General features: G+C 43.4%; 2 long non-coding RNA genes across 2 annotated transcripts; both read right to left on the reverse strand.

Moving 5' to 3' along the window:
* Positions 1–2,284: 2,284 nt before the first annotated feature.
* LOC105491706 (uncharacterized) lies at positions 2,285–12,551 on the reverse strand. Its single transcript, XR_011614827.1, has 3 exons — positions 12,185–12,551; positions 11,356–11,435; positions 2,285–2,454 (listed from the first exon to the last, which is right to left on the reverse strand). It is a non-coding gene; the product is annotated as an uncharacterized lncRNA (long non-coding RNA).
* A 1,440-nt stretch (positions 12,552–13,991) lies between these two features.
* LOC139359115 (uncharacterized) lies at positions 13,992–14,600 on the reverse strand. Its single transcript, XR_011614828.1, has 2 exons — positions 14,294–14,600; positions 13,992–14,187 (listed from the first exon to the last, which is right to left on the reverse strand). It is a non-coding gene; the product is annotated as an uncharacterized lncRNA (long non-coding RNA).
* Between the last annotated feature and the right edge of the window lie 6,116 nt (positions 14,601–20,716).

Here is a 20,716-nt window from a genome sequence, read left to right on the forward strand (position 1 = left end):
TATATTTGGCATGCTTTCCTCTGATTGATCCTCGCCCTTCACCTATTTTACATATACCTACTCTTTCCTAATTGGTTTTCTATACCGTTGTGCCCACCTTTGAGTGATGTCTTTGCTTTAACCTTTTTTGCATACTCACAAACCAATCAGCACACACTCCCCATTCTGAGTCCATAAAACCCTATGACCATAAAAGGCCCTAGCCCAGCCACATGAGGAATGTTCCTGCCTTTGGGTAGGGGGACCAACCCCGTGTCCTCTCTCTGCTGAAAGCCGTTTTCATCATTCAATAAAATTATTCTCTGCCCTCCTCACCCTTTAATGTCCAATGTGTCTTCATTCTTCCTGGGTGTGGTATAAGAGCTTGGGAATCACCGAATGCGGGTACAAGGTATAACCCAGGTGTGCTGGGGAACACCAGCGTGGCTGAGTGAGGCCCAGGGCTTGTAAAGTGACCAAGAAGAAAAATCCTACATCAATATTTGGCCAGAGATAAGTGCTCCTGAAGGCACTGCTGTTTGCAATAGTCTCCCACTGAGGGTTGTCTTCAGAGAGGTTGTCAAGGGGAGCACACAACCACACAACATGAGGGGCTGGCTTGGGTGGAGCCCAGGGTATTTTTCACTTGAAAGTCTACTGTTCTAGCAGTTAAAAATGAACAATGAACTTCTTAGAAACAAAACCACTGTGAGTAAGAGATTGTCTTGGTTCAGGAATTCCCACAGCCTCCGTAACTCTTGCCTTCTCTGTTTTTCTGCCTCTGTTTCTTTGTTTCTGCCCCTTTGCCTTTCTGTTTGACTGTTTTTGACACACATATATGCAAATGCGTGCATATGTACACACAAATACACACACGTACACACACCCCAGTTAATTCTTTCCCCCAACTTTCGTTATCAGCAGCTGTGTCAGCTCTGCAGCACGGACAAATCCTGGGTAAATGGGGAGGATACCAAGCATTAAAGTTAAGCTGACTTGTATTCCAAAGGACCGATTTGAAATTGTCCAGAGCCTCAGGAGGAATTGCCAAGCACATTCAGAGAGGCCATTTGGATCCCCAGGGGGACGGTGCAGCAGGTGCAGAGGGGACAGTGGTCTCACTGGCGAGGAGCCCAGGAATGATCATCAGGGACCACTGGAGTCACATGGGAACAAGCCCTAACATAGGTCCCTGCTGCTCCTTGGCAGGCCCGTCTCCTTTCCTGCTGCTGGCCCTTTGGTGACCTCGCAGAGACTGTGGAGTCAGATGGGCTTGGACTGCAAACTCCAGCTCTGGCCCAAGTTAGGGGCTAAAGCCAAAAAAGCAAGGGAATGCAAAGAGAAGGGAGATAATGGGAGGTTTTCCCTGCTTCTAGGCCATGACAATGGAAAAATGCCAGTGATGGGAGTCCAATTCTAGAACCTTCTTGAGCAAGACACTTCATAGTCCTGAAGTTAGGCTTTCCTACGCTGGGAGGAAAAGCTTGTTTACGGTACTGAGGCAAGGCAATGCCATGATTTCTAATTCAACTATTTTTTTGTTCATTCCTTCCTATTTCCTCTACCACCTAGTTACCTCCCCAGGGTGTTCATAAGAATAAAGAGAGCATGTGGAATTGCTGTGAGTCCTTAAAAGGAAAGTGTTACATAAACACAGAGTATTTTTATGTGTGCATATAAAATATATCTTCTCTGGCTAGAAGGGCCTTATTCATGGAGCTAAATAAAACAGGTTTATTTGGAATAGTAGCAATCCCAAAGGACCTAAGTATCGCAAAAGCTTGTGTTTTGGGAAATATTAGTCAAGGGGAAAACTGTTTCTAGCATCAGATTTTTTTTTCCCCCATGTGTGGAGTCTTTTTTTTTTTTCTTTACACCACCCGCCACCCCCATCTATGAAGTTTAACTTGTCTCTTATTGTCTTTGTTTTATCTTGATGAGGTTCCCCATGCATACTCATATGCTGGCATCTCTGGTAAATGTTTTAACAACTGGCTCTTTGTAGGAGATGATGGGGGCCCTATTTTGTAGTATTTGCCAGTTTTCATGATATAAATACTCCTTACATGGTAAGGAGTATTTATATCATGAAAACTGGCAAAGATGCCCCATGGTAAGCTACCATTATATGGCTTTCCCACTACACAGATAAAGTATACATAAACAACTTCAAGAGTACAGGCAATACTACAGTGTTATAATTAGAAGTAATGAGTTTTGAGAGTTTATTACACTTTCAAAAATATAATTTATTTAATTCATTTAATTCTTTTGATTTAATTTTTATTAATGGCTGTGTTAACAACTGGCTTACAAAATTTCAGAACATTTAATAGTTACCTCCCTGGAGCTGGTGTGAGCTGCCGTCAGCATACCACTGGATGAGGTGTTGGCCTTGCTATAGCCTTGACTCCTCTGAAGCCCCTGGCTCACTTTGCCAAGGCATCTATTGGGTATTTCCACCTGGATGTCACACTATGATGGCAAAGTAAATGACTATGAGAATGAACTCCTCATTTCCCCACTCACATCCCTTTCTGCCTTCATCCGAGTTAAAAATCTTAAAGTCACCTCTTTCCTCCTTCTCTCTCAGTCTTCCCATTTGCTAGCCAATTATTACCAAGTCTTCCTTTGCAACATCTCTTATTGATTCTCAAACTTGGCTGCACACTAAAGTCGCCTGAGGAGCTTTAAGCAAATCCCGATGTTTGGGTTCCACTGCTACATATTCTGGTTTAATCAGTCTAGGGTGCAGCCTGGACATCATGATTTTAAAAAGCTCCCAAGGAGAAACTAATGTGCAGCTGGAGCTGCAAATCACCATCTTTTTCTTTCTCGTTGCTATTATCTTCTAATTCAGTATAATGAAACACAGACTTGGCGATCCAACAGACTTCGGTGTGAATCTTTGACTTTGCCAAATGGTATTGTTTTTAAGCTCCCTGAGATTCTCTTTTGCCAACTGTACAGTGAGAATAATGACCCTTTTAACATAAGGTTACGAAAAAATGCCTTAGCTCAGCAGATATACAAGGCAGCAAGCAAAGTGTGACATGGAGGCTTGTACCATGGACCAAGTGAGGAATCACTAAAGCCTGAAATATAGTGGTTATCTACTGATACGTCTTTCTAAAATCTGATGTTTCACACCTATGCTCCAAGTCCTCTGTTGTTTCTCAGTTGCCCAATGAATTAAGTCTGGACCCCTTAACATGAACACATGCCTTCATATCTGACCCCAACCCATGATATCTGCCCCATTTGCTCCCGTGTAACCTGTGACCCAAACTCAGCAAAGTTCTCAGGGGTCTTCAAGCTTTCACATCTTTGCAGCTGCTGTTCCCTCTGTCTTGAATACCATTCCTTTCCTCTCTCACCTGAACTTTCCAACACAGCTGTTAAGGTACAACTCAGAGGTCACTCTCTACAAAGTCTTCCTTGACTGCCTCTGACAAAATTAATGATCCCTTCTTTGTGTTCCCACAGCCCTTGGTACAAACCTTATTCAGCATTTGACTATATTATTTTAATGATTTGTTTTCCTATCTGCCCTCCTTCAACTGTGGCTGAGTCATCTTGATATTCCCCAATGGCCCAACACAGAGGGAGGAGTTCCACAGATGTTTGCGAAATAAATGGGTGCATTTCCTGTCTCATTTTTCATCACTCTCTTGTCCTCTCGTGTAAGAGATATGCCAATAGACTAAGTGGAGCGAGCCTAGATCAGACAACAGTATCTTAAAAGCCCCATTGAAAAGATATTTAAAACTCCCAGAAAGACTCCTCTGAGATCCCACATGGCAAAGCATGTTGAAGTGAACGGTGGCAGACAGGTGAATAGCGTACCCTTCACCCTCAGAGAGGCTGTGAATATTAGTCACCCGTGCAATGCTGCCAGGAATCTCTCTGGGGCTGGCCCAAGTCACAGAACATGTGTGAATTGTTTTCTAAGCTGTGCTTTGTTAAAATAGCAACTCCCAGTTTGCCTCAGGTGTAGAGTTTAGGTTCATGGTTCACTGGATATTTTAGGAAAATAGGAGTGAACATTCCAGTCCCTTCTCTCCCCACTAGTGTGTGAGGTTGTTTGTTCACATGGCTCAGACTCTGCAGAGAGCAGATTGCTGATAATGGCCATTCCGTCTCCTGGCCCTCTCCCAGAAGAACCATATTTAAGGTCTCGGTGGATGTGAATGCCTGGAAAACATTACTCTCCAGGGTAAGCCCAGGGGTGGTGTTGAGGGACTTTGGAATCCCTGATAGAGCTGGAGCACTGGGCCTACATTAGAGAAGAGGCTAATTTAGCTGTTTTCTGGGAGGCTGTAGGTCTCCCCAGACTGTAACAATGAATAAATGAATTAACAGAGGAATCCTTCCCCTAAACTTGAAAAAAGAATTTGAAACCTTACTGTAGATTTAACCACTAATTCTCCCCTCTCATTGGTCTTCCCCAGTCTCTCCTCCAAAGATTCACCCACTTGCCTTTGAGCACTGATTTGTTGAATGTTCTTCACTGAAGATCATTTGACCAGATTACCCTTCAGTGGCAGACAATAAAAAAGGCCATCAATGACCAACTCCAGGAATGGAGGCTGGACAGCTCTCTAATGAACTCCAGCTAATGCAGAAGAAAAAAAGCTTTAAAAACCAAAGCAGGTGAAGGTCAAGGAATGATGATAGAGTAGAAAATGCTTTCATTCCTTTCATTCAAGAAAATGGCATGCAGGTGATTGTCACTGGATGGATCCACTGGGCATATGTGCCAGAAGTGGCATTGATGGGATGGAACTGGAGCCTGGGGGCATGTTGGTGAAGTGGTGAGGTAGTGACAGGGAGGAGGGTGTGCAGAGTTCCTGCTAATTCTTGTGAAAGCTCCAACAAGGGTGAAGAAAATGGATCATAATCATGGAAAGTGGCTACTCCAACTCCACGTGGTTAAGTAATGGACAGGGGAGTGTCTGAGAGTGAGGGCAACGCTACCTCGTATCTGCCTGGACAGGCACTTGTCAGAATCTTCAGGAGCTAAAGAGTGTACATTCTATGAAAACAAGTGTGCTTAGAAATGCAAATGCAATTAGATTACAGAATTCAATTAACAAATGCTATATAGGATGGTGAAAGATACTGTAGGATTGCAGAGCTGTGGTTTGAGGTGAGATACCCTACAGAGAGTGTGCAGCCACCTCCTGGCAGTGAGGTGAGTCTGCTGAGACCAGCTTCTCTTGATTGACTCTCAAGGTGCTCAGAGGCTCCTGCCATCTTGGAGGGTTTGTCATCGTGATTCCAAGATAGGAATTTGCAAAGTTCTCTTTACTGGCTGTACCTGGGGATGGAGGTGGAGGTTTAGAGGGCATAGTCTTGGCCACACCACTATATTATGGAGCCAAATCAAACACCCAAATAATAGAGTGCAGGGAGTCACACCCTTATGTCACTTGATTCTCATCATATCCTTCTGAGTAGACAGGGCATTAGTTCATTCATTCAGTCATTCATCTATCCATTCAACACATACTAAGCAACATGTACCAAACTTTGTGCTAGGAATTAAGAACATAGACAGACCTTGGTTTCAAGATGCTCAGAGCCTAAGCAAGAATATTAACTTTGATACCAGAGTGTGAAAACATCAGACTAGAGGTCTGTACAGGATGGTCTGTGGACACCCAAGAGAGGTGCTGGATCTAGCCTCGGAAAAAAGTCCAGGCAGTCTTGAGTTGATCTTGAAGGATGAGTGGGAGTGAGTCAAATTACAAGGAGTCAGGGGGTAGGGTTCAGATTCCAGGAAGTGGGAATTGCATTTATAAAGATATAGAGACATGAGAAAGTGTGATGACAGGAAGGGAGTAGGCATTAGAGTATGACAGGAGCAAAAAAGGTGGAGGCCTAGAAAGAAAAAGTCGGAGAGATAGAAAGGATCAAATCATTGAAGAACTTGTATATCATACTAACTTTTTAAAACTTTATTCTAAAGTAATGAGAAACAACTGACTATTTGTTTCAAATTAACTTCATTGAGTTATTTTTACAGGCAATAAAATGCACTTGTTTTAAGTGTGCAACTTGATGAGTTTTGATAGACACATTTACCTGTGTGGCTATTGTCCGAAATAAGATATAGAACATTCCTATCTCCTCCAAAATTTCTTGAGCCCCTTTCTAGGTAACACTTTGCCTAACTCCCAACTCTGGACAACCACTTGTCTGCTTTCCATCACAATAGATTAATTCTGCTCATTCTAGAGTTTCATATCAATAGAATCGCACAGTATGTTCTCTTTTATATCTGGCTGCTTTTACTCAGTATAATGTTTTGGAAATCCATCCATATTCTTGGATGTGTCAGAAGTTCATTCCTTTTTATTGCTGAGTAGTATTCTGTTGTACATCACAATTGGTTTTTCCATTCATCTGTTGATGGCTATTGGAAGTTCCAGTTTTGGACTATTCTAAAGTTACTCTGATCATTCATGTACAAATTATTTTGGTATGTGGATGTGAAATCCTTTTGCCATGAGTTTTTATTTCTCTTGAGTAAATAACTATACAAATATCCAATAAGCACATGAACAGTTAGTCCAATATCATTAGTCATCAAGAAATGCAAATTGAAACTACAATAGGAGACTAGTACATACCTATTAGCATGGCTAAAATTACAAAGACTGACCATAACAAATGCTGGAAAGGGCAGAGAGGAACTTGGGCTCTCATATACTGCTACTGGGAAAACAAAATAGTACACCCACTTTGGAAAACAGTTTGGCAGTTTCCTATATATATTCATATACTTACCATATGACCCAGCAATCCCACTTGTAAGTTTTTTTTTTTTTTTTTTTTTGAGACATAATATTGCTCTAACACCTAGGCTGGAGTGCAGTGGCACAATCGTAACTCACTGCAGCCTCAAACTCCTGGGCTCAAGCAATCCTCCCACCTCAGCCTCCTAAATAGCTAGGACTGCAGGTGAGCACAACCATACCTGGCTAATTTAATTGATCTTATTTTTTACAGAGACAAGAGTCTTGCTATGTTGCCCAGGCTGGTCTTGAACTTTTGGCCTCAAGCAAACCTCCCACCTTAACCTCCTAAAATGCTAGGATTACAGGCATGAGCCACCATGCCCTACCTACTAAATTTTTAACCATTGAATAACTTTGATAAGGGCAGCAACAGGAACAGATTTGGTTCTTAAAGGAACGCTCTAGCAGCACTGAGGGGGATAGGAGATTCTGTGTTTAGTCTTCAGAAACATTCATTTTTTATTGTTGAAAAATATCCCGTCATGTTTAAATATTATTTGTGACTAATTATTTCCTTATTGTGGCTAGTTAGGTAATGTTAGGTATTTTGCTATTGAATAGAGTTCGAATAAACTTCTTCATGTACAGAATGGGTTTGTTTCTGCTGAATTACTTCCTTAAAATGAGTTTCTAGGATTGAGATCATGAGTCATTGTTCCTAAAATTTTTATGCTTTTTTGCAGCCAAGTGTCGTCTGACTGCCTAAAGATTGTAGCAGTCAATAACAGCATTTATATTATTAATTATTTTTCATAGATCAGAAAAGAGAAGCTCAGATTAGTGAATTAGCTAACACAGGTAGGAAAATACACAGCTGTGCTTTGAACCTGTGTCCTGAACTCATCCTTAGTCTAGTGGTCCTTTCTCTCCTGCTTGCCTCTGTTAATCAAATTGTTTCTTCTAGCCACACTTGTGTCTACATGAGAACCCGTCCTCTGTGCCACGGACCCTGCTAGATGCTAGGACTGCAAAAGAAGAAAATGCAGTTCTTCTTTTAGAGGACCTTATGGCCTAGGGACCTTCCCCAATTCCCTGCTCTCTGCCTCACTGGCATGGAGAATATCTCAAGTGAACAGACTGAATGACAAAAGGAAGGAAAGAAAAAGTGTTAAAGCCATATGCCAGGCTATGGTTTGGATAATAATTTTGACTCAGCTTCCAGGACCATGCTGAGAGACAGTGAGCGAATTGCATCCCACGTTGTGCCAGCATTTGGCTGGGTCAGCCAGCCACTTGGGTGGAGGCCTGGAATTAAAAAACCTATCTCACTGGGACATGACAGCAGAGATTCAGTGTGAGCTTAAGAAGGAGGGAGAATACAGAAGCGTTCAGCGGGGAGAGTGACAAGTTGAAGCAATAGCCGGGGGAGTCTGATGGAGGCATTCTGAATTGAGTACATTTTATTGTGAACAATTCACACTTCTTGAGTTCTTTCTATGTGGTTGGCATTGTTCTAAGTACTGGAAGAAAGTAGAAGAAAAGGGTTTGGGGGCTGGAGATCAAGATGTTCCAAGAAACATCTGGCAGTTATCAATGCAAGTCAGGTAGGAGGTGGAGTATGGAGGTGGTCCCGTCACATTGTAGTGTGTTACAACTCTCTCCCTCTATTCCTCACTCCATTTCAGCACCCCCTTTCTCTACCATCTCCCCCACAGCACGTCCTGGGCCTCCAGACACACAGGTAGTTCTGTGCTGTTATCCCAGCCCCTCACAGAGACACCTTGCCCAAGTCTGTCCCCCTGTGCTAGGATGACAGCTCCAAATGCCTGCAGATGCCAGTCAGGTCAGATGAGTGAGTAAAGAAGGATGTTACAGGGGACCAGTGGTGGGGGCTGTGCAGAAATAGCTCCTCACCATCTCAACAGAGCAGCTGCTACTGCTCTGCGAGATGAATACTGTGGATGCTAATGGAACTGGACGTTACTAGATAGCCCAAGGCTCCAGGAGTGGGGAAATGAGTTTATAGGAGATTTTCACTGTGTTTAAATTTTGGATATCCAGTGAATTTAAACATTTTTTTTTCCCACAGTTAGTATTGGTCAAATAAAATAAGACCTTGGACTGGCCTCTACTGGGGGCCTCTCATCTGTGCTTCTGTTTCAGTCAATGCCATGTTTCTTTCTCTTTCTCTCTCAAAGACTGCCTCTCATTCCTAGGGTCTGCTCCCTTAGGACCCAGGGAGGTGGCTGATCAGATAATTAAGTTCTGAGCTTGATAATGGCTTCATGGTGACAAATTTGCTGTTGCCTTCCAAGCCATGACCTGGAGGTACTGGGGCAGATAGGGAAAATTGAGGCCCCATAGGAGGTGGGAGTCATCTCTGGGTGGGCTGGCCTTTTTGGTCCTAGCCCTCAACAGACCCTATGGGCAGCCTATGGGCTCTGACCCTATCTAGAGTTAGCTCCCTCTTCAAGTTTTCTGGGGACACTCAGTGATTATTTACAAATGGCTGCATGTGGGCCTGGGGCTTGGGATGGAGAAGGGTTGGCTCTGGGGGAAGGTAACTACAGAAAGGCAGGAGTGACTGGTCCGGAAGCCCTCTCTGTGCAGCTTAGGTTTAGCATTAAGGTCCTATCTGCATTGCCCAGTATAGTAGCCACTAGTCACATGCGGCTATTTAAATTTAAATTCATTAAAATTACATAAAACTTAAAAAAAATGTTAGTCCTCAGTTACACTAGCCACATTTCAAGTACTCAACAGGCACATTGAGCTGGGTGGCTACTGCATTAGCTGGCACAGATCTAGAACATTCCATCACACAGATAATTCTATTGGACAGCACGGCTGGGCCACCAGCCTGTGAGGAAACAGGCCTGGGGGTCAGGAGAACTGAATTTTGGTCTTAGTGCAGACACCCACTGGCTTTGTGACCACAGTCAAATGGTTTAATTCCTCTGGATCTTGCTTCTTCATTGGTAAAAAGGAGATAACCTTTTTCTACAAGATCCCCTTGAAAATCAAATAAAAATACAACCATGTTGGCATCAGAGTGATTAATAATGTTAACGAGGCCCATGACTTCCTAGCCAGATGCTGTCCTCAATGAGGGGAGGAAGCCTTTACTCCCCTCACTCGGTCTTCAATCTAATTCTTGGATTTTACTGTATTCACTTTGCTTAGCATAACCTCAGAAAGATTCCCTAGGTGCATGTAGGCAGGGAGGACGAGCAAGAAGGAAGCGCTGTGACGTGGATGCTGCTCCATGAGTTCTGTAATGCTCGATTTGCACAACTGTCCAAGATAGACTGGGGGAGGCTCAGGGTTTCTTCACTGGAACCAGTGAAGAAAGGCGAACTCGAGGGGTCAAGCAGATCTGGTTAGCAGTGGATACTGGTAATGCTGAAAAGCTGCAGGGGATCAGCTCTAGTGCCTGCCGTGTGGGAGAAGCTTGAGAAATACTTGTTGAATGAATGAATGAATGAATGAATGAATGAACCATGCAGTGGGTAAAGGCTAATGGGCAGCTGCTGATGCTCTTGGCTGCTCTGCTGACTTCTCCATCAATATGAAGTCTTGAGTTAATGGGGCAGGGGAGTGGAGCAGGATTAACCTGAAAATAGGATGCAGAAAATACAGAGGATGTCTTTCTTGGGCATCTGCTATGTTCTAAGTATTCTTCATGTTTCTCTGTATTTCTTACAAATACCCTGTAAGGTAGCTGTCTTTGTCTCCATTTCATAAGTGTGAGTTGCCCAAAGTCACATATATTTGTGCAACCATCACTTGCAGATCCAAGATTTAAATCTTAAATCCATACCTTCCTGCCTATGCCAAACTACCCCTAAACAAGTAGCATGTTCTCTCTGAAGACACGTTGCCCAGACTTTAATGCAATAAGTTGCAGTAATCTCTGAATTTTGGGGGTACTCCTGACTTGGCTAATGCTTCTTTTGGTTTAGTTTTGGTTTTAAACTGGCTTGTTTCTGCACAGTACCATTTATACAAGGAATTCACAGTACTTTGTGGTTAGGTTCCTTGAACATACAACAGCATTAAAGTTGTTTTTTATCCCATCTGTAAATGCAGAAAATACAGTGCAAGGAAGTCATGTGACTTGTCAGAGTGTAAAAGTGAGTCATTGGTGAAGTGTGTACAGAAATGAGGACAGTTAAGACTGTTTTGAGAACTGACATGAATCTAGCGTGTATAATATTTTGTGTCTATTGTTATAGTTATGGAATTGGTTAATGTTTTTTGCTTCTTTAATTTCAGTGCTTGTAATTGTGTATTCCAGAATGCAACAAAGCAATGCCAAGAGGCTTTCAATAACAGAACACAGGCATCAGTTACAGGCCATTCTGCCTGGAGATTAGTTTCTCTTATGTGAACAGCATGTTGAGTCACATCAGATCTTCCTTACTACTTTTGTTTCTATTAATGGCTTTGCAAACTCTCTCCTTGCAAATGTGTCTACATGGCTAAGGGTGTTCAAAGGAATGAACATCAGAGAATTATAGGGGAGCCCTCTGCCCTGGTCCTTCCTGGACCTTTCCTTTCACATTTACCCCCTAGATGATGTCTTTCAATTGCAAATGTAACCACATCCTCTCATGTTCCAAAGAGGACCAACCTGGGAGTCTAGATGTTCTGGGACAGGGTCTCCCAGGGATGGACTGTCCAACTCTGTTCTCGGGGTTGCCGGAAGGCAGCCTGGATGAAAGAGAAAAAGAAAAAAATTAAGTCAATCGTGTGTACAAATCCACAGTGGCTCTGATACTGAGTTCCTCAAAATGTGTTTCACAAGATGCCAGTTCCGTGAACTGATCTTTGATAAACAGATTCCAGGTCCAAAGATCTGGGGAAAGTTGTGGGTGGCATCACCCATGTGGAGACCCACAGTGTAAATCAGCATATTAGAAACGACAGGAGGCCCTGTAGAAAAGAAACCCATCTCTTTTCGTTTAAGATACTGGCATCTTTTGATGTTTGTCTCCTCCCGATCTCATGTTGAAATTTGGTCTGCGGCATTGGAGGTGGGCCTTTTTGGGTCATGGGGGTGGATCCTTCATGAATGGCTTGGTACCCACCTTGTGGGACTGAATATGTCCTTGCTCTTAGAGTTCCCATGAGCTCTATTTGTTAAACAGTCTGGCACCTCCTTCCTTGCCGCCTCTCTTTCCCCTATGTGATCTCTGCATGGCAGCTCCCCTTGCCTTCTGTCATGAGTGGAAGCTTCCTGCAGCCCTCACCAAAAGCAGATGCTGACACTATGCTTCTTGTACAGCCTGAAGAACCGTGAGCCAAATATACCTCTTTCCTTTATAAACCACCCAGGCTGAGGTATTCCTTTAGAGCAACACAAAAGCACTAAGACAGATAGGTTTTCTAAAATTTTCCTGAATGTGGAACTCCACTCCCCGCCGCCGTCACATCTCTGAATATCCCAGGAAAATACTGACCGTTGAGGGAAGAGGCAGATGCAGAAGACTGGATCTACTGGTTGAAAGAGTGAACCTGCTTCCATCGCCTGTTACTCAGACTAGTAAATCCCAGACTCTGTTTAGTAAATCACCATGGTAGCAGGAAGCTGACATAATAATATTCAAAGCACATAAAAGTGCCTTGACTTTGACCGGAAAAGCACCCCTGTCACATGCAATGCCTAACAAAAAGAAAAGGGCTACAGGCCGGGCCTCCCTGAAGCCTGATCATTTGCAGTGACTTCCTCGGAGAAATCCTGCTGACTCCTCACTCAGCGTTGGCCTTCTTCACTGTATACTCTCTGAGAACCCGTTCCTTTCCTTCAGAGCACTCATCTCCATTGGAATTAGTGATCTACTAGCATGGTTATTGGTTTATAGCTTTCATTTGACTAAAAGCAGCAAGAGAATACAGACTAGTCCATAATAGGTCTTCAATACATATGTGTCAAAATTTTTTATTAAATCAGTTAGGGGTCATATGAGTGACCCCACATCCTTTGGGACTCATTAAACCAGACACTTCTGCACCATCTAGGCAAAAATCTGTATGAGTTTGCTAGGGCTACTGTGGCAGATTTCTACAAACTTAGTGGCTTAAAATGACAGAAATTGACTCTGTCCTAGTTTCGGAGGCCAGAAGTTTGAAATTGGGGTGTGGAGGTTGATTTCTTCTGAAGGCTCTGAGGGACACTCTGTTCCAGGCCTCCCCCGGCTTCTGGAGGCTGCTGGGAATCCTTGGTGTTCCTTGGTATGTAGACGCATCACTTTAATCTCTGCCTTGGTCTTCTTCTCTCTGTGTGTCTCCTCAGAGATACTCATAGAAAAAAACTCAGAATCTCTCACGTGTAACAAATGCTTACATGAAACCTTCTGCCGCAACACTATGTCCTTTCCTGCCAGCAATTATCCACCCACATCCTCCTGTCTTTTTTCTGAACATCTAAGATTCTCTAAAAACTGGAGGCTTACTCCTCTTACTCTCATTAAGTCTCTCAACAGACATTTGTTGGTCGTCCCTGAAGGGTGATAAGACTTCCCCAGGTGGAGAAGACAAAGGCATTTCAGGTGGTGAAAACATAAGGAGCAAACCTTGGTCTGGTTGAGAAACAGAGAATAGTTAATCTCTTTCTTTCTCTTTCCCATTTTTCTGCTTCCTTGCACCAGCAAGTCACAGAATTCCCAAATTACCCATGCACACACCTTGTCCTTAGCCATAGCAGGGTCAGATTGGTGTGGCTGGAGCTGTAGACAAGAGACTTGCTGTAAAAGAGGTTGCTAGGTTGTGAGCAGAAAAACCCAGGCAGTTAACAAAAACAGAACTGGGAATTCCACCTTCCCCCTGGAAACTCACCTCTTGGATGAACTACATGATGACTGTGAAGTCTTGGGAAGCGGCTGCCCCTGAAAGAAGTGAGGCTGAATGTAAACTTGCTTGTAGAGAGTTGTGATTCTGCATGAGAATTCGCTTCCTCCAGGGAGAAGATGAGAGCCAGAGAGCTAATCTAGAAAACTGAACTAGAAAAATGTCCTGTCCTACTTTCAATAAACTATGGAGTTCACAGCTTCCATTATGAATGAACATCTCAGGGAAATATATTGGTGGAGCATGGGAGGTGCCCTGTCTTTGAGTATGGAAGCGGGGCACCTTTGGAGCCATGGTTACCTGTTGGCTAGGATTCGCCATCCCAGAAAAGCTCTCCTCTTTGCGAGTCCCTTGCACACCTTTATCTTTCCCTGTTCAAACCTCAAATATGCACTGTTACGGAGTAACGCCCCTGGGTAGAATAATAGCTGGCATACAATAATACCTCTTATTGTCCCATATTACTTCAGATGAGGTGTTGAGGGCATAATGACAGCTCCATCAATATACCAAGAAGAAAAATGAAAGAAGAGGCAGCGTTTTGTCTTTTCCTGGTCATAGGGAAGGGGAGAGAAAGTACGTCTGAAATAATCTATTCGGTGTTTTCATCTACTCCCTGAAAAAAAAAAAAAGTAAAATGTGAACCCACATTTTATGAGGAAGAGCTTGATAAAAAGAAATGAAAGGCCGAGGAAATTTCTTGATGACTGCCAAATACATACCTTGCCTGAAGAAAAACATGTTTCCGAGAATTTTGTAGGAAAAGAGGGAAGAACAATGCAGTAACATCAATATGTAGGTCTGTGGAGGCAGGAAATAGTTTCTTAAAATTAAACTTCAAACAGATATTGATGATTTCAATATTGAGACACTTAGAGGAAACCTTGGATGGGTTTTAAAATTTCACTTTCTAATATTCATCTCCTTTCTTTACAGGATGCCAAATCTAAGAACTTCAGAATTAAATCTAAGGGATATAGTACTTGGGATGCTGGAAATCTGCACTAGCAAATATGTCAGACACTAATAACGATGGCTCTGACATATTTACATGGGAGAGAAAAGACACCTTTTCAATTCTTTCAGATCAGGCATATGAAATATATGTCATTAACCCTAATGCATTAGAGGCCCTCAGCTCACATATTTTATTTTGCAAAAGAGCACTATGTACATTTCTCTCTAATGTCTGCTTGCTTTGAGAAATCTTTTTTTTTTTTTTTTTTTTTTTTTTTTTTTTTTTTTTTTTTTTTTTTTTTTTGAGACGGAGTCTCGCTCTGTCGCCCAGGCTGGAGTGCAGTGGCGCGATCTCGGCTCACTGCAAGCTCCGCCTCCTGGGTTTACGCCATTCTCCTGCCTCAGCCTCCTGAGTAGCTGGGACTACAGGCGCCCGCCACCGCGCCCGGCTAATTTTTTGTATTTTTAGTAGAGACGGGGTTTCACCGTGGTCTCCATCTCCTGACCTTGTGATCCGCCCGCCTCGGCCTCCCAAAGTGCTGGGATTACAGGCGTGAGCCACCGCGCCCGGCCCTTTGAGAAATCTTTTTACCCTTCACACACAGACACACAGACACGTGTCTTCAAAGTAGGTAAACTTCCAAACTACATCCTCAACCAGGTGAGTTGCAAAATGGATCATTCCGTTCTTTCAACCAAAGAGAGAAACCATCATTTGAAAGTTTCCTTCCTAAGGCTGGAGTGTGGAGTGGAGACTTGGGGGAGGAGGGTGGACTCTTTTGGGACACACGTTAGAGGCTTTGGGAGCCTTCCACTCGATGGATGAGGAAACGCTCATCTTAAATAATACTTGTTGGACCAGGCGTGCCCACTGAATCCTTGGACTGCGTGACACAAGTGCTGATGAAAGTCAAGCCAAGGAAAGCAGCCAAGGAGGGACCAGAGTGGAGGGAGGATATTTCCAGATGAGATTTGAACTGAGATCATGAGTTGATGAGGTGAAGACATGCAGGATGGCTGTTTAGAAGACAGGAGCTGCAGAAGGTGTCACTGCTTAAAGCTTGAAGGGACAGGAACATCAAATATTAAAAGTTCTACATATGGCACAAAACATTGTTTTAGAATCTGAAAATGTTATAAGAATACAGATTTAATTTTAAGTGGCTTTGCTGAAAATGATTTTCAAAAGCCCAGTAGTTGTTTTACGTGATATGATGGTGCAGTGGTTGAATCGTGGCTGCCAAACACATGTCCCTATTCTACCCCCAGACCTGTGAATGCAACTTTATTTGGAAAACGTGTCTTTGTTTTTTCTTTTAATTAATTAATTAAATTAATTAATTATTTCTGTGCCTGTGCTTACCCCACCCCCTTTTTTCTAACTTAAAGTTAAGAATCTGTAGACGAGATCATCCTGGATAACCCAGGTGGGTCCTAAATCCAATGATAAGTGTTCCATAGCCACAAAAGAGAACACAGAGAGACACAGAGGAGAAGGCCTTGTGAAGAAGGTGGCAGAGACTGAAGTTACATAGCTACGAGTCAAGAAATGCCTGGAGCCACCAGACACTGGGAGAGGCAAAGAAAAATTCTCTGCTAAGCGATTTCAGAGGGAGCCTGGTGCTGCCAGCACTTTGATTGTGGACTTCTGGCCTCTAGAACTGTGATATAAAAAAGTTTCCCTGTTTGTAAGCCACTCAGTTTGTTGTAGTTTGCTGCGGCAGCCCTAGAAAACAAATACAGGTGGTTGTAGCAGGATCTTAGCACCCAGACAGACCCGGCTGTGAATCTTGACTCCTCCTTTTCCTAGCCTTTTGCAAGTTATTTAGCATCTCTAAATATTAGCTTTGGCATTGTAAAAGTGCTAAGATAATGGCATCTGCCTCATAGGTGTGAGGAGTAAAGGAGTCAGCGTGTGGAAAGGATCAGTAACGGTGGCTGATGTCATTATACTGACAACTGTCTCCCTTACTTTAATCCTCGTGCCCTCGTGTGCACACATCACCCCTGTGTGCTGGCTGGGAAGGGGTTCTGTCTCAGTTCCAGATCCACCTTCCTATATTCTGCTCTGCTGGGCTGGGACTCTGCTGACTACACATCTTCTTTGCCAATCAGGGACCCTCGGGGGAAGCTGGTTGGCACAGGATAGGAGGAGAGACTTACCCCTTCTGTTTGTCTGCCTGTGCTATCAGCAGCACCCCAGCATTGACCTTTCACCCTGGAAGCAGTTTTTGTTCCAGTGCGTTGTGATTTCTAGCTTCTTGCAGTACTCCTGGAACCAGTCCCATCACAGCTGCTTTGAGGTACCAGCACGAACCAGACAGTGCCCCCTCCGCAGGAGTCTGAGTCCCGGCTTCCGAGGGGCTCCTCCTTCAAGCTGCTGGGAGCTGATGACCCTAGACTGCTTCCTAAGCTTCCCTGCCCCTTAGAGAGGGTAGCTACTTCTTATATCCAGTCCTAGAGGTGCTCGCTACTTCCTAACAAGCTTTTGTTACTCAGGGTTCCCCATTTGCCTCTCATGTACCCCCACACCTGTTTAACCAATTTCCTGTAATAAATTCTCTTTGTTAAAATCACTAGTGAAGTTTTGGTTTCTGACTGCACCCTGGCAGATACTGTACTCTTTGCGGGTTGCTTGCTTTCCTATGTGTATGAGAAATGGTTGGTACAGCCGAATAAGCACTGAATTAAACCCAGAAAGATGGAAGTTTGTTCCTTGGCTTCTTTACTTTCTAGCTGAGAAATCTTGGCCAAAATACTTGGCTTCTTTGAGAGTCCAATTTTCTTATTTGTAAAGTGGGATTAATAATGTTTATCTTGTAGGAATACATATAGTTGGATGAGATAATGTCTAAAAAGCGTCTGGCACCTAACAAATATTTGAAAGATGTTGGCTATCATTTTACATGTATCAGAAATATATCTTTGCATTTTGTATCTCTTATAGATTCCTCTGCTTTTCACTCTTGGGCTTATAAACTCCTCTGGGCATGTCTGGACTTTCTTATTTCAGCTTCCTTGGTTCGTTTAGGGTATTTGTTTTAGATAAGAAGACTGAAGTTCTATTGTATTAGTTAGCATGACCCCGAGCAACTTCAGAATGAGGATGTGATAGTTATGAGTATGAAGGGAGTTGGCTTTAAACTGAACAATAAATCAAAGATGAAAAACAAGACCCCCACCGGGGAGTGCCACCGGAATGTCTCTGATACCGTGGTGCTCGCCATTGTTCACTCAGCAATCTTTTCTATATGGATGCGTTCCTGACTTTCAGAAGCACAATCAGTAAGAGGCTATGACATCCCTGGGGGTGGTGAAATGTGAATCAAAAATTAAACAAATATAATCTGACTGGGACTGTTTGCCCAAGAATTAGTCAAAACTCATTTGAAGCCACTCCCATGTTTAAAGACTTTTTCAATGTCAAAAAATGTAATCTGCCAGCCACCAAACATTCTCTAGCCACCTGCTGAAAGTAAGAAAGCATTCAGGAGGGGCTGCCAGAATTAAAGGCAAATGAAAACTGTGGTCCTAGCCCATGTGGGATTTTGAGTATAACAAGGAGACCAAACTGACAGACCCAAACTTAAATAGAATATCTGCACATGTGAGTCCTCTAAGTTCTGCTATTACAGGATTTTCCAGAACTCCCAGGAAGATTCCTGATGCAGAGCCTGAGGCATAGGAAACACCACTGAAAACTTCTCAGAGTCTGTTGGGAATGATTTCTCCATTCTTTCTTCACATCCCCTCCATCCAACCTCAATACTCTGACGGTGTTGCTGAGGGTCATCATGTCAAACTACAGGAGGCTTGACTCATCCATTCGGTTCTCAATCACTCCTGTTGTCCACCATCAAAGTGTATCCTCCCTACTCTCTCAGGACCCTACTCTCTTTCTTTATATGAAAATATTCAGCTAGTCAGCTATATAAACCAGGTCGTACACTAGACACTGGGCTAGGCTTCCTGACACAAAGATACATGGGCCATAGACCCTGGCCTCAAGGAGCTTACAGTCTCAGCAAGAGAGACAGACAGGTGAACCTGTGTGTATGAAATCTTGGGTTCTAGGATGATATAGCCAAAATAGGGAGTAGCCACTCTAACAAAGACATGATGAGAAAGAGTTTCACAGATACTTCAAAATGGATTGTTTAGGGAATATAAATTTAGAGTGTGAGAAAAAGGGAACTGCAGGCACTATGACAGAATAGAGAGGAGGCAAGCAAAATGTTGAAGTCTGAAAATACAGATGGATGGCAGGTTCCAACCTCAGGGGGCCAGGAAAAAGAGAAGGGCCAGGAGGGTGGTAAAATCATTGGTTTGGGAGAGATCACAAGAAAAAGTGTTCTTGCTTTAACTACCTTTGTTTCATGCTTCATTTGGAGAAAGTGCTTGGCGGAAGGAACAGGGCCCTGTGCTCCTGTCATCAGAATTCCTCGACTGGGATTCTGATGACAGGTCTGCTGTATTCCTCCCTACCTTCTGGCTCAGGAAACAGAACAATGGATATTTTATTCCAAAGATATCCATTGGGCATCTCTTGCAGCATGGCTCTGTGCTAGGTGTAGTGGGAGGTAATTAGTGTGCTTTTTGACAAGTATTTGTTGAACATCTACTATTTTTCCAGCACCATTTTAGCTGCTTTGGAGGCAAATGAAAATTGACAGTTTCTGCCATTAAGAATTTGCAATTTTTGTTGGGAAGCCAGATTTATATGTGGATCTCCATGTAATAGAGTCATGGCCAAGGGGGAGGTATGAAGAGGATTCCTCAGGGGTACAGAGAAGCAGCACTCAGGCCAGCCTGGAGCTTCTGGGAAGGCTTCAAGAGGTGTTGGAGGCTGAGCTGAGTGTTCAAAGGTGGATAAGGGGTACCTATGTCAAAAAGATAGATAGAAACTCCAGACGGAGGAAAGAACATGAGCAACGGTGCAGAAATGCCGAACAACAGGCTACATATTGGCAACTACCAGTGCTTTAGCACAGCTGGAGAATAAAGTGTAAGTCAGGGAAAGGCCAACGAGGAAATAAGAAGGGTAGAGTTCAGTTCATGCAGGACCTGAGGTGCTGGGCAAAGTGTGGACCTTTATTCTATTGTATTGGGGAGCCATAGAATGTTTTACGTTGAGAGGGACAGGCTTAGATGTCATCTAACTGCAGAATAGAAGATGGCTCAGGGGAGGGCAGATGGGGAGAGAGCATTGGGGGAAAGAGCTAATGCATGCTGGGCTTAATACCTTGGTGATGGGTTGATAGGTGCAGCAAACCGCCATGGCACACATTTACCTAGGCAACAGACCTGCACATCCTGCATGTGGACTCCAGAACATTAAGATAAATGATCATTCTTAGTGCTTAATGTGTTTTATATTTCTTTAATAAATAATACTTAGAAAAGAAAAAAAAGAAGATGTCTCAAAAGGGTCAACAGTGGAAGCAGGGAGTCAGGAATCTTATTCAACAGTTCAGGAAAGAGAGAGTGAGCTCCTCAGCTAGGAAAAGGCAGGGTAGGCGGGGAGGAGGGGATGGGTCTGAGGACTGTTTAGGAGATAAAAGAAGAAATTGGCTTTAATGATGGGCTGGCTAAGGGAGATGAGATAAAGGAGAAGGCAGGGATGAATCAGGCTGCAGCTTGGCTGAATGAGGCAACTGAGATAGGGAATATGAGAAAGAGCAGAATGTTGAGGATGTGGGGAAAGGTTATGGGTTCAGCTTTGGTTGGATGAATATGAAGCACCTGGAGGGTGTGAAAGAGGACTTGTTCATATCCTGTGCCCACTTTTTGATGGGGTTGTTCGTTTTTTTCTTGTAAATTTGTTTAAGTTCTTTGTAGTGATAGACTGGATACAGAAAATGTGGCACATATACACCATGGAATACTATGCAGCCATAAAAACAATGAGTTCATGTCCTTCGCAGGGACATTGATGAAACTGGAAACCATCATTCTCAGCAAACTAACACGGGAACAGAAAACCAAACACCACATGTTCTCACTCATAAGTGGGAGAAGAACAATGAGAACACATGGACACAGGGAGGGGAACATCACACACTGGGGCCTGCTGGGGAGTGGGGGGCAAAGGGAGGGAGAGTATTAGGACAAATATCTAATGCACACGGAGCTTAAAACCTAGATGACGGGTTGCTGGGTGCAGTAAACCATCATGGCATATGTATACC

The sequence above is a fragment of the Macaca nemestrina genome, chromosome 16 (genome assembly GCF_043159975.1).
Source record: "Macaca nemestrina isolate mMacNem1 chromosome 16, mMacNem.hap1, whole genome shotgun sequence".
In the NCBI taxonomy this organism is placed as follows: domain Eukaryota; kingdom Metazoa; phylum Chordata; class Mammalia; order Primates; family Cercopithecidae; genus Macaca; species Macaca nemestrina.